This window comes from Ambystoma mexicanum, chromosome 10, assembly GCF_040938575.1.
Source record: "Ambystoma mexicanum isolate Mex_15411 chromosome 10, UKY_AmexF1_1, whole genome shotgun sequence".
NCBI lineage: Eukaryota > Metazoa > Chordata > Amphibia > Caudata > Ambystomatidae > Ambystoma > Ambystoma mexicanum.
The window spans coordinates 1,204,541,341-1,204,555,269 of NC_090932.1; positions in this window are offsets into that span (position 1 = coordinate 1,204,541,341).

Here is a 13,929-nt window from a genome sequence, read left to right on the forward strand (position 1 = left end):
ATGCATTGATATAAATAGCATTCTATTATGGGGTTCTATCTGGTATACTAAGCTACTCATACAGAAACATAACATTGTGTGCAGCGTACAAGATGAAGGTATAATATTCGTAATGTTGAATATTGAAATGATAATGGTTTTCTTAATAGATTTATGTGTACTGTGAAATATATAATACGTAGCTAATAAAACATATGTATTACATAATTGCATTACTATAGACAAAACACAAAGACACAAGAACACATACCAATATGGGTATATACAGGGAAAGTGAAGTTAGCAAAAAAGCACAAGTAGTAGCAGAAACAATTCATAACTTAACTGATTATTTTCATGCAAATAAATGATTGCTCTATTTCAAAGCTGCTTTTTACCCTATGTATATGTATCACTTGATGTGATTGGACCCACAGGGAAAGTACAGCCATAAAAAAAAACCAACAGATCTATCAGGAATTGCTCATAAGTCTATTGATTATCTTTATGCACAAAAAGGATTGCTGTCTTTCAAGCTTGTGTCTTCCCGTATGTATATGTTTCATATGATGTGACTGGACTCTAAGGGAATTACTGTAAGACCCTACTTGAAGGATACGTCTACAAATAGAATAACATTTTTAGTTTCTGACTGTTACTGAAGAAAACCATGTGTCCTAGACATGTCAGCAAAAGAAAAAAGAGCGAGCCAGACATGTGATGTCATCAGTGATGTCATCAATGACATTTGTGATGTCATCTTTGATGTCCTGGGTGTTAGTCTTAGCAGTGCACGGTGGTGGCGCGAGTTATGGTTGCTTAGCTTACCATAACTGGCGAATTTCAAGGGTTTTTCGGTTTTACTTGGAACCATAACGTCCCTTTGGCAAACTTTTTTCACTTAATTTCATAGGTTTTTAGTAACACAACTTAACCATAACGTCCCTTTAACAACGTTTTTTCACTGAATTTCATAGGTTTTTAGTAGCGCAACTTAACCATAACGTCCCTTTAACAAAGTTTTTTCATTGAATTTCATAGGTTTTTATTAATGCAACTTAACCATAACGTCCCTTTATCAAAGTTTTTTCATAGGTTTTTATTAGTGCAACTTAACCATAACGTCCCTGTAACACAATTTTTTTTTACTGCATTTCATAGCTTTTTATTAGTGCAACGTCACCATAACATCCTTTTCAATAGATGAAGACCACTATCATCTTAGGTCCTCAAAGTGGGAACCCCAGGTGGTAAAAAAAAAGATTTTCCTTCCCAAACCGGGACGCCTGTGGCGTCCCGGTGCAGGAAGGAAAATCTTTTACCAAGATGGCCACCATGGAAAGGGAAGGCAGGGTGTATAAAGAGAACACAACAGGGCATGAGCAGGGGGTGGGCGGGAGGGGATAGACACACACAGGGCATGAGCAGGGGGTAGGCGGGAGCAGATAGACACACATGGGGCATGAGCAGGGGGTGGGCGGGAGGCGATATACACACGGGGCATGAGCGGGGGGATGGGCAGGAGGGATAGAGACCCACGGGGTATGAGCGGGAGGGTGGGGCAGGAGGGATAGAGACACACGGGGCCGAGCAGGGGGGCCGGGGGGATAGAGACACACGGGGCATGACCGGGGGGTGGGCGGGAGGTATAGAGACACACGGGGCATGAGCGGGGGGTGGGTGAGAGGGATAGAGACACACGGGGCATGAGCAGGGGGTGGGGGGGAGGGGAGAGACACATGGGGCATGACCGGGGGGTGGGTGGGAGGGATAGAGACACATGGGGCATGAGCGGGGGGTGGGTGGGAGGGGAGAGACACACGGGGCATGAGCGGGGGGTGCGTGGGAGGGGAGAGACAAATGGGGCATGAGCGGGGGGTGGGTGGGAGGGGAGAGACAAACGGGGAATGAGCGGGGGGTGGGTGTGAGGGGGGAGACACACGGGGCATGTGCAGGGGGTGGGAGGGAGGGGAGAGACACACGGGGCATGAGCAGGGGCTGGGTGGGTGGGTAGAGACACATGGGGCATGAGGGGGGTGTGGGTGGGAGGGGAGAGACACATGGGGCATGAGCGGGGGGTGGATGGGAGGGGAGAGACACACGGGGCATGAGCGGGGGGTGGGTGGGAGGAGAGAGACACACGGGGCATGAGCAGAGGGTGAGTGGGAGGGGAGAGACACATGGGGCATGAGGGGGGTGTGGGTGGGAGGGGAGAGACACATGGGGCATGAGCGGGGGGTGGGTGGGAGGGGAGAGACAAACGGGGCATGAGCGGGGGGTGGGTGGGAGGGGAGAGACACACGGGGCATGAGCGGGGGGTGGGTGGGAGGGGAGAGACACACGGGCATGAGCAGGGGGTGGGTGGGAGGGGAGAGACACACGGGGCATGAGCGGGGGGTGGGTGGGAGGGGAGAGACACATGGGGCATGAGCGGGGGGTGGGTGGGAGGGCAGAGACACACAGGGCGTTAGCGGGGGGTGGGTGGGAGTGGAGAAACACACAGGGCATGAGCGGGGGGTGGGTGGGAGGGGAGAGACACACGTGGCATGAGCGGGGGGGTGGGGGGAGGGGAGAGACACACGGGGCATGAGCGGGGGCTGGGAGGGAGGGGAGAGACACACGGGGCGGAGCAGGTGGTGGGTGGGAGGGCTAGAGACACACGGGGCATGAGCAGGAGGTGGGGGGTAGACACACAGGGCACGAGCAGGGGGTGGGGGGGAGGGCTAGAGACACATGGGGCATGAGCGGGGTGGTGGGTGGGAGGGCTGGCTAGAGACACACAGGGCATGAGCGGGGAGCGGGGGGAGAGACACACGGGGCATGAGCGGGGGTGGGTGGGATTTCTAGGGGCATGAGCAGGGGGTGGGTGGGAGGGCTAGAGACACACGGGGCGTGAGCAGGGGTGGGAGGGAGGGAGAGACACACACGGGGCTTGAGCAGGGGGTGGGTGCGAGGGGCGAGGGACAAACATGTCCATAACCTGGTGGGTGGGGGGCTAGGGGCATGAGCGGGGGGTGGATGGGAGGGCTAGAGGCACACATGGGGCATGAGTAGGGGGCAAGGGGAGAGACACACGGGGCATGAGCGTGGGTGGGGGGGAGGAAGAGACACACACGGGGCATGAGCAGGGGTGGGGGGAGGGAGAGACACACATGGGGCATGAGCGGGGGGTGGGTGGGAGGGCTAGGGGCATGAGCGGGGAGTGGGTGGGAGGGCTAGAGACACACAGGGCATGAGTAGGGGGTGAGGGGAGAGACACACGGGGCATGAGTAGGGGGTGACGGGAGAGACACATGGGGCATGAGCGGGGGTGGGGCGGAGGGATAGAGACACGCGGGGCATGAGCGGCGGGTGGGTGGGAGTGATAGAGACACACAGGGCATGACTGGGGGGTGGGTGGGTTAGGAAAGAGACAAACGGGGCATGAGCGTGGGGTTGGTGGGGGGGCTAGGGGCATGAGCGGGGGTTGGCTGGGAGGGCTAGAGGCATGAGCGGGGGGTGGGTGGGAGGGGAGAGACACACGGGGCATGAGCGGGGGGTGGGGGAGGGGAGAGACACACGGGGCATGAGCGGGGGGTGGGAGGGAGGGGAGAGACACACGGGGCGGAGCAGGGGGTGGGTGGGAGGGCTAGAGACACACGGGGCATGAGCAGGAGGTGGGGGGTAGACACACAGGGCATGAGCAGGGGGTGGGGGGAGGGCTATAGACACACGGGGCATGAGCGGGGGGTGGGTGGGAGGGCTGGCTAGAGACACACGGGGCATGAGCGGGGAGTGGGGGGAGAGACACACGGGGCATGAGCGGGGGGTGGGTGTGAGGGCTAGGGGCATGAGCGGGGGGTGGGCGGGTGTAAGGGCTAGAGACACACGGGGCATGAGCGGGGGTGGGAGGGAGGGAGAGACACACACGGGGCTTGATTAGGGGGTGGGTGCGAGGGGCGAGGGACAAACATGTCCATAACCTGGTTGGTGGGGGGCTAGGGGCATGAGCGGGGGGTGGGTGGGAGGGCTAGAGGCACACATGGGGCATGAGTAGGGGCGAGGGAAGAGACACACGGGGCATGAGCGGGGTGGGGGGAAGAGACACGCACGGGGCATGAGCGGGTGTGGGAGGGAGGGAGAGACACACACGGGGCATGAGCGGGGGTGGGTGGGAGGGCTAGGGGCATGAGCGGGGGTTGGTGGGAGGGCTAGAGACACGGGGCATGAGTAGGGGGTGAGGGGAGGGACACACGGGCATGAGTAGGGGGTGAGGGGAGAGACACACGGGGCATGAGCGGGGGTGGGGGGAGGGATAGAGACACGCGGGGCATGAGCGGCGGGTGGGTGGGAGTGATAGAGACATACAGGGCATGACTGGGGGGTGGGTGGGAGGGCTAGAGACAAACGGGGCATGAGCGGTGGGTGGGTGGGGGGGCTAGGGGCATGAGCGGGGGTTGGGTGGGAGGGCTAGAGGCACACGGGGCATGAGTAGGGGGTGAGGGGAGAGACACACGGGGCATGAGCGGGGGTGGGGGGGAGGGAGAGACACACATGGGGCATGAGCAGGGGTGGGGGGAGGGAGAGACACACACGGGGCTTGAGCAGGGGGTGGGCGGGAGGGATAGAGACACACGGGGCATGAGCGGGGGTGGGGGGGAGGGAGAGCGACACACGGGGCATGAGCGGGGGGTGGGTTGGAGGGATAGAGACACACGGGGCGTTTGCGGGGGTTGGGTGGGAGGGCTAGGGGCATGAGCGGGGAGTGGGTGGGAGGGCTAGAGACACACGGGGCATGAGTAGGGGGTGAGGGGAGAGACACACGGGGCATGAGCAGGGGGTGGGGGGAGAGACACACACGGGGCATGAGCGGGGGTTGGGTGGGAGGGCTAGAGACACACGGGGCATGAGCGGGGGTGGGGGGGAGGGAGAGAGACACACGGGGCATGAGCGGTGGTGGGGGGAGGTCGAGAGACACACGGGGCATGAGCGAGGGTGGGGGGAGGGAGAGAGACACACGGGGCATGAGTAGGGGGTGAGGGGAGAGACACACGGGGCATGAGCAGAGGGTGGGGGGAGGGAGAGACACACACGGGGCATGAGCGGGGGTGGGGGGAGGGAGAGAGACACATGGGGCATGAGCGGGGGTGGGGGGAGGGAGAGAGACACACGGGGCATGAGCGGGGGCAGGGGGGAATTTGAGAGACACATGGGGCATGAGCGGGGGAGGGGGGAGGGGAGAGACACAAGGGGCATGAGCGGGGGGTGGGCGGGAGGGATAGAGACACACGGGGCATGAGCAGGGGGTGGGGGGGACAAACAAAAACACGGACATGCCGCACGGACATGAGTTCGTGCGGCAGATCCCGCTCCTCTGCCCTCCACTGGCCACCGACACGGGGCATGAGCGGGGGTGGGGGGAGGGAGAGAGACACACGGAGCATGAGCGGGGGTGGGGGGGAGGGAGAGAGACACACGGGGCATGAGCTGGGGTGGGGGAGGGAGAGACACAAACGGGGCATGAGCGGGGGGTGGGGGGACAAAAAAAAACATGGACATGCCGCACGGACATGAGTTTGTGCGGCAGATCCTGCTCCTCGGCCCTCCGCTGTCCACTGTGTGCAATGGCGTGAGCGGGGGGCTGGAGGAACAGTGGACACACGGAGCATGACTGGAGGTTGGGGGGACAGGAAGGATACACGGGGCATGAGCGGGGTGGGGGGGACAGAAAGGACACACGGGGCATGAGCGGGGGGTGGGGCAGACACGGCATGAGCGGGGGTGGGAGGAACAAGAGACAGACACGCTCCTGCTGACCTGACAAAGCCTCTCATGCGGCAAAGAAAGATAGCGGTCGTCTCTGAAGCCAGACACACTGCACGCTTTCACCGCATCCAATGAAAGAGCACGTCAGATGGCCGCGGACATCACGCAAGCTGCTGGCCCAATCACCGTCCTGTCCGCGGAGCGAACAAGGAAGTGTGTCCGCGAAGCGAACACAGATATCAGTAATTTTTTTTTACCTACTTTTTGGTCATTTTAAAAAAAACTACTGGACGGATTTTCACCAAATTTGCAAAAGCACGCTTTCGGGACCAAGGCGCTGCTCCTGGTCCAAATTTGGTGAAAATCCATCCAGCGGTTTGGGCTGTAAATGCGAGCAAAAAATGTTTCCCATTCAGTCTATGGGAAAAAAAAAAGTTTTGGGACCCCCCCTATAACTTTGCCCCCCCTGGACGAATCCTCACCAAACTTTGCAAAAATAATTCAGAGTGACCCAAATACTTTTTTTGCAAAGTTTGGTGAGGATTCGTCCAGGGAGAGCGAAGTTATAAGCCGCCCAAAAAGTGCTCTTCCTATGGAAACAGCAACTTAACCATAACTACATGGCCACTACCGTGGCCATGTAATATATATATATATATATTCAGTGAAAAAAACGTTGTTAAAGCGACGTTATGGTTAAGTTGCGCTACTAAAAACCTATGAAATTCAGTGAAAAAAACTTTGTTAAAGGGACGTTATGGTTCCAAGTAAAACCGAAAAACCCTTGAAATTCGCCACTTATGGTAAGCTAAGCAACCATAACTCGCGCCACCACCGTTCACTGCTAAGACTAACACCCAGGACATCAAAGATGACATCACAAATGTCATTGATGACATCACTGATGACATCACATGCCTGGCTCATTTTTTTTTCTTTTGCTGACATATCTAGGCCACATGGTTTTCCTCAGTAACAGTCAGAAACTAAGAATTTTATTTTATTTGTAGACATATCCTTCTAGTAGGTTCTTACAGTAATTTCCTTAGTGTACAGTCACATCATATGAAACATATACATATGGGAAAACACAAGCTTGAAAGACAGCAATCCTTTTTTTGCATAAAGATAATCACTAGACTTATGAGCACTTTCTGACAGTTCTGTTGTTTTTCTATGGCTGTACTTTCCCTGTATATGGTCATATTTGTATACATTGTACTCGCACTACTTTCCTTAGGGTCCAATCACATCAAGTGATACATATACAAAGGGTAAATAGCTGCTTTGAAACAGAGCAATCATTTATTTGCATGAAACTAATCAGTTAAGTTATGAATTTTTTCTGCTACTACTTGTTTTTTTGCTAACTTCACTTTCCCTGTATATACCCATATTGGTATGTGTTCCTGTGTCTTTGTGTTTTGTCTATAGTAATGCAATTATGTAATACATGGGTTTTATTAGCTACTTATTACATATTTCACAGTACACAAAAATCTATTAAGAAAACAATTATCATTTCATTATTCAACATATTAACATTACGAATATCATACCTTCATCTTGTACGCTGCACACGATGTTATGTTTCTGTATGAGTAGCTTAGTATACTAGCTAGAACCCCATAATAGGATGCTATTTATATCAATGCATCGTTCAATGCACTTATTAGGGTATATTTCTTGCAATGATTCTTGACACTTTTTTCGCAACATAATAAGAATCCCTTCTACACATATTTCATGAGAAGTACATACACATGTGATGTCATCAGTGATGTCATCAATGACATTTGTGATGTCATCTTTGATGTCCTGGGTGTTAGTCTTAGCAGTGCACGGTGGTGGCGCGAGTTATGGTTGCTTAGCTTACCATAACTGGCGAATTTCAAGGGTTTTTCGGTTTTACTTGGAACCATAACGTCCCTTTAACAAAGTTTTTTCACGGAATTTCATAGGTTTTTAGTAGCAAAACTTAACAAAAATGACTTTGACTTTATATACATGTCATATGGAACTGACTAGATCTCTTCTTATGAACTTGATGTCCGCGAACTTATTTAATGTTCGCGGACATGTTCGGAGAACAGTACCACTACCTAAAAACTGTGGGGAGGGGGGTGGCGGGGTATGTTTGATTGTTATATCATAATATAAGAACATTTAACAAATTCAAAAAGCAGCACACAAACACATTATATATACTAATACATAAGAAATGTAACCCATATATGTAACACACTAACCATTCATTTAAATACAATATGTTCTGAAATGGAATATACCACAAGAACATAAATTGTCTTCCAACATAATTACCTCACAGACACAACAGAACTGAGAACAAGACCAGACCCACTGAATACATAGGACTTATCTTACCAGAAATAGTAAGTGTACTTCATTTTACTCATATATTTATAAACTTTCTGTATTAGATTAAAAAATATATTATCTTTTCTTTTTTTTTCTCACAGAAATGTCTAGTACTCTGGAATGGCTAGAGGACAATTTCCCACATGAAGAAATGTCACAAGATAGTGAAACTAATGGTAAACACTTTATAATATAAACCATTTAAATATTATTATTTTGTATACATTTAACATATATATATTTTTTTTATACAGAGCGTAACAAAATAGAAACTACCTCTGAAGAAGCTGTTATGGAAAACACGCTTGACAACATAAAAGAAAAAAATGATTTACTGTTGACCAATTTTAATAATTTGAAAACTTTTGTTGAAGATCATTTTAAAACAAAAACGTCATACCATTACCCCACATGTACTTGTCCCTCCTCACCATATCCCAGTCAATTATCCCCAAACCCTCTCCATAATCCAAAACGTTTTGATGAGATTTCCATCCCTTCCTCACCTAATACCAATCATGTTGAAACCCCAAATTCTCCTGTTTTTGTTTCTGTTTCTGCCTCACCTTCTCTGTCATAAATTATTAATATATGTTAAATAAAGTTTAATTTTTATATTGTATTGTGAACAGTTTCCGTTTTTTTTTTTAAAAACACTAAAAGTGTCTGCGGACAGTGCGAGTGTTCTGAAATGTTCGTACATAAACGAAAATGGAGGTGTCCTGAAGAACACCACACCTGTTCGTACTGTTCGCTAGCAAGTTGAAACTGTTCTAAGAACACAAGTGGTGTCCTGAAATGTTCGTAAAGAAACAAAAATTAAAGTGTTCTAAAGAACACTATATCTGTCCGTAATGTTCGCTATCAATTTAAAACTGTCCTAAGAACACAATTGGTATCCTGAAATGTTCGTAAATACACAAAAATGATGTGTCCTGAACAACAGTAAAACTTTTCGTAGTGTTCGCTACCCAATTGAAAGTGTTCTAAGAACACAATTGGTGTCCTGAAATGTTCGTACATAAACTAAATTACACGTGTCCTGAAGAACACTATATCTGTCCTTACTGTTCGCTACCAAGTTTAAACTGTTCTAAGAACACACGCGGTGTCCTGAAATATTCGTTTCACGTGTGACGCACTTTTAATTACTTCAGAACCCGAATAGTGTCCGTAGGACATCAATGCGCATGCGCTAACCAATCTCCGTGCACTTGGTGTCCTGCGGACAGGCGCTTCCTTCGCAGACTAGTTCGCAAACAGATCATATGACCGCGCTGACGCTCATCGTGTGTCCTGAAATGCGGACACTGTTCGTGTCCCCGAACAATTTAAAAGTACATTTTCAGTTAATCCATAATATTTTTCAATAAAATCTCAACATGCCACAAGTCCCACATAGCAATCTTGAGTTTCTATATACCTTTTGAAACTTTCCGATCCTTTTTTTGTGTTCGATCTGTCCGCGCACAGTGCGCATGTCCGCGGACCGCGCACAAGCACCCCTATAAAAGACCACGCCCAAGAGCTTATTCCCATTGTGTTTCTGGCTATTCTTCAGAACACAGTGATTTTTGCTGCCACCTGCAGACTACACCATCATCGACATGGCATCCTTGGCTGCTGAACTGCCACTTGGTGCTGCACCTGCTTCAGCACCACCACCACCCCCTCCACCACCACCACCTCCCCAAGGGCCTGAAGAGGGGAACAGGACTGAGGATGCGGAGGAGGAAGAAGAGGATGATGAGAATGAGGTAGAGGAAATCCCTACTACCCGCACTAGGCGTGAGTCTTGGGTGTGGCGGTTATTTACCATTCATGGGAATGGTCCTAAGGCTCGTGCGAACCATGTTACCTGCAATGAGTGCAAAATGATACTCAGACGCGGGAAGCACAGTAACTACAGCTTTGGGACCACTACTATGAAGCGACACCTGAGGTCATTTCACTCTGGGGCTATTCGCAGGGTTGTACCTTGCGAAGAACGTAGCAGGTTGATTTCCTCTACTTCATCCTCTGTTTCTGATCCTGTCACCACAAGGACCACCTCTGTGGGACAGCGTCTTTCTCAAGCTGCCTCACAGGCCATACAGAATGCTGATGACCCTTACCTTTCGAGGGTCACAGTTGTATGTATGTACTGTGACACAGTACTCTGCAGGGGGGAGCGACTTCGGAGTGCTTTTGAGACTATCGTCTCAGAGCACGAGAAGACCTGCTCACTACCCAAATAAAACCCACTCTACATCTTCCTCTCTCAGCTCGCCCTTTCTTATCCCTGTGGTTGGTGCCCCCCCCTTTACCCTCCTTTACCCTCCTCTCCTGGTGTGTCGTGTCTGAAAAACCAAAAAAAACACAAAATTACAAAAAAAAAAAAAAATAAGGCTCTTTTCAGAGCCGCCTTTCCCAGTTAAAAAATAGAAGTGAAAATAAATGAAGCAGGGCTCTTTGTATTTTTTAGAAGTCCGCGAACAGTTCGCGAACATTAAAAAAATTGGGTTACTACTCCATCACAAACATTGTAATTTTCTCTGGAAAGAAGTGGTGGCACTGAAAAGAGCCTTTGGGTGGTGTTTGTAAGTCAAACATTGTAAATGCTTAACATCTACTTCAAAATCGTTGTTGTAATTCCAAAAAAGGTCGCAATGCATTTTGTACATTTCTCAGAAAAATCTGATTGCCAGCATGAGTAAGATGGACTCCATCTCTGCGAAAAATGTATGTACTACAAAACATAATATTTTCATTGTGAAAAGAAGACATGCCAAAATCTCTTAGAAAGCCACAAACAGCCTTATTAACATTGCGCCTTGCTTTTTCCATTTGTGGACCAAATGAAGAAGAACAAAGCCACATTTGTCTCTGCGCAATCCGTGAAAATATCACTTGCGAATTAGGAAACATGTCCATAACCTTCCTCAGTCCTTCTTTCATAGCAAATTGCAAAATAATTCCAGTCACATGCCCTAAACTGTTCCCTCCACAATGAATTACAATTATGTCTGGATGTTGCTCTGTCTCCAAAGTAGCACAGAGAGGTAGCAAATCCAACCACTTCATTCCACGTACTCCATGCCAGTGTACTTCCACATGTGGGAATCCAAGATCTACAGCTACTCCACAGCTTTCTGCATGCACCTTCAACCAATGTATCCACGAATCTCCTAAAATCCAAACAATCTGTTTTCTGAAACACACAGCCATAGCTATCTTTTGTTCTCTCAGCAAAAAGAGTATCTCAGAAAATCTCTCCTGGCACAACACACCCACCAAACTTTCCTGACCAATCCCTTTCAGTGCTTATTCCCATTTGCATTACTTCTGAACCCAAAAATCCCCGGATGTAACTCCCGATGTCCTGGAACTACCGCCATGTCGCGGACATATCGTAACATGAACAGCCCTTCTACCATTTCCACTACACTCTCTCTGCCATTCCCTCATTGGATGTACCTCAAAAATCACATGACCATGCACCAATCACATTCAAGACCTCTACATCTAACTGCATCATCATAGATCAGCACTGCAAATGTACTCTGAATCTCTCTGAGTACAAGTGTCATATCATTGGCAAGCAGCATCTACCACAAATACTGTACAAGTCTTCAAGATTTCTACTTGCAGCTCCATGCATATCCATATGCATGAACACAAACTTCAGGTATGCATATTTTCTGTATAGTACATGACATAGCTCTCAACCATTTTTGTTTTACAGGCGGGTGAAATCACCCGATTTTGTTTTTAGCGGGTGAGACGCCCATTGCAATGAATGGGCGTGCAGGAGGCTTGGCGGGTGAGTCTGCCCTTTACAAGGCGTGTGACACCCGCCAAAAGCGTGTGACTTGAGAGCTATGGTAGATGAACACATTTTCAAACAGACTTTTACCTTGTAAAATCTGTTAAATGAATTTACTGTACTTTTTTCAATTTCGTAAAATCAACTACCACTTATGCACCTTTATACTTTTTACTTTCTTTAAACACACACACTCAAATCATGTTAAACTAACATTTTTTAAATGAAATATATAGACTACAAATATTCAAACAAAATTGCATGCAAACACAATCTATGTTTAAACCTTTATAAAAATACTTATACAATTTCATATTTTTTGTTTTTATTTATTTATTTACTTAATTACTTTAAATTAGACATGACATTGAGGCGCTATTACCTAGAACAGTTTACTTACAGAAATAGTGGTATTCACTAATATATTATAAATTTCACAAGACATAGTAAAGATATTTTATTTTTGCTACAGTTAGTCATTCAATACAATTTGTTCATTAAGAACATATCATATGCACTGAACCGATGCAATGTATCTTATGTAAATAAATTAGTTTAATGGTTTTACAGAAGGCACTGAGGATTTCAATGAAAAAAATCAATATCTTAATTAAAAACAGTGCTATATACAAACAAAGTTACTAATTTGAAGCTTTCACAGTTGCAGTGAAGACCAGTTTCCTGAAAAGAAGCAGCCGAATTCGAAGAAGATAGAAAAACTAAGAAGTTACCTGTTAATTTAAAACAAAAAGTAAGTAGAATATCACCATATTATTTATATTATTAATCAAATATACTATAACATTAATACCAGCTATTTTGGTTTCTTAAAATAGAGATTTTGTACCATTTTGTCCAAATATTTCCATGTCGTAAACAGCGATTTACAACCAGAATGGCGCACAAATTTATATTTTTGGACACACAAATTAGCCAACTGAACCACTACAATTTTCATATTATAGAACAAACAACTGTTTTAATTGTATACATTACATTTACTATTTGTACTTTTCCACACCACTAGCTTACTTTTTTTGTCATCTGAACCCCAGTTTAGTGACACATAAATTCAAGAATACCTACCCCTACTAGTTTTAGTTCCCAATGCACAATCACACACCATTACATACATCTTTATCATCTTACTCAAACACTCATGCACACAGCACACGTACATTCCAGAACACCCCAACCCATATCTTCTTTATTTTTTTCAACAGACCCTAAAGAGTGCCTACCAAAAGACAACTCCGTAGAAAGCAATGCAAAATTAGAGCAAATGAAAATAAAGGTGTCCAACATAAGCATCCATCTCTAGCAGAATTTGTAAAAAAAGTTGAAACAAAACAGCTAATACAATCATTTAGTGAAACACAAGAAGTTTCAAGTACAACAACTTCGCTTCCTCTATCAAAATGTAAAACAAACCAAAAAACAATTAACAGAAAATCTCCTATCAGTACAGATAAAACTACTTCTTCAAATTTTAATATAGTGCAAAGTAAGCATAACAAGAAAAGTATTTTAGCCAAAATATACCGTCACAAAGTCCTTCAAAATCTCATAAAAACAGGAGAGAAATCAGGTTCAAAGCTTAAAACCTATCGTAGGAAATTAATCTTAGAAGCATTGATGGACAGTGCAATTCTTCTCAAAAGTAATGTATTTATTTTACTGTTAAACAAAATGAAACCACTAACAAAACTAATAACTAAATTACAAAAAAGACTTCTCAATAAGCGAAATGTCAACAGAAAGAACTTCTTAAGTATCTGCGGAGGTGAATGGAATCACACTACGAGCACAGAACCATATTTTAAAGAAGAAGCGTACAAACAAAAGCAAACGAATATAATTGCCATAAATAGCAGTGGTCGAGGTTATAAAAAAGTGAATAATACCATAATGGAACAAGAAGTACTCCTTACAAAAATATGCCCTGAAAACTTAGAATTACCCCTCCATTCAACTGAATCAGAACGTCTAGTGTACAAATGGCCATGCACGTCAATGTGTAA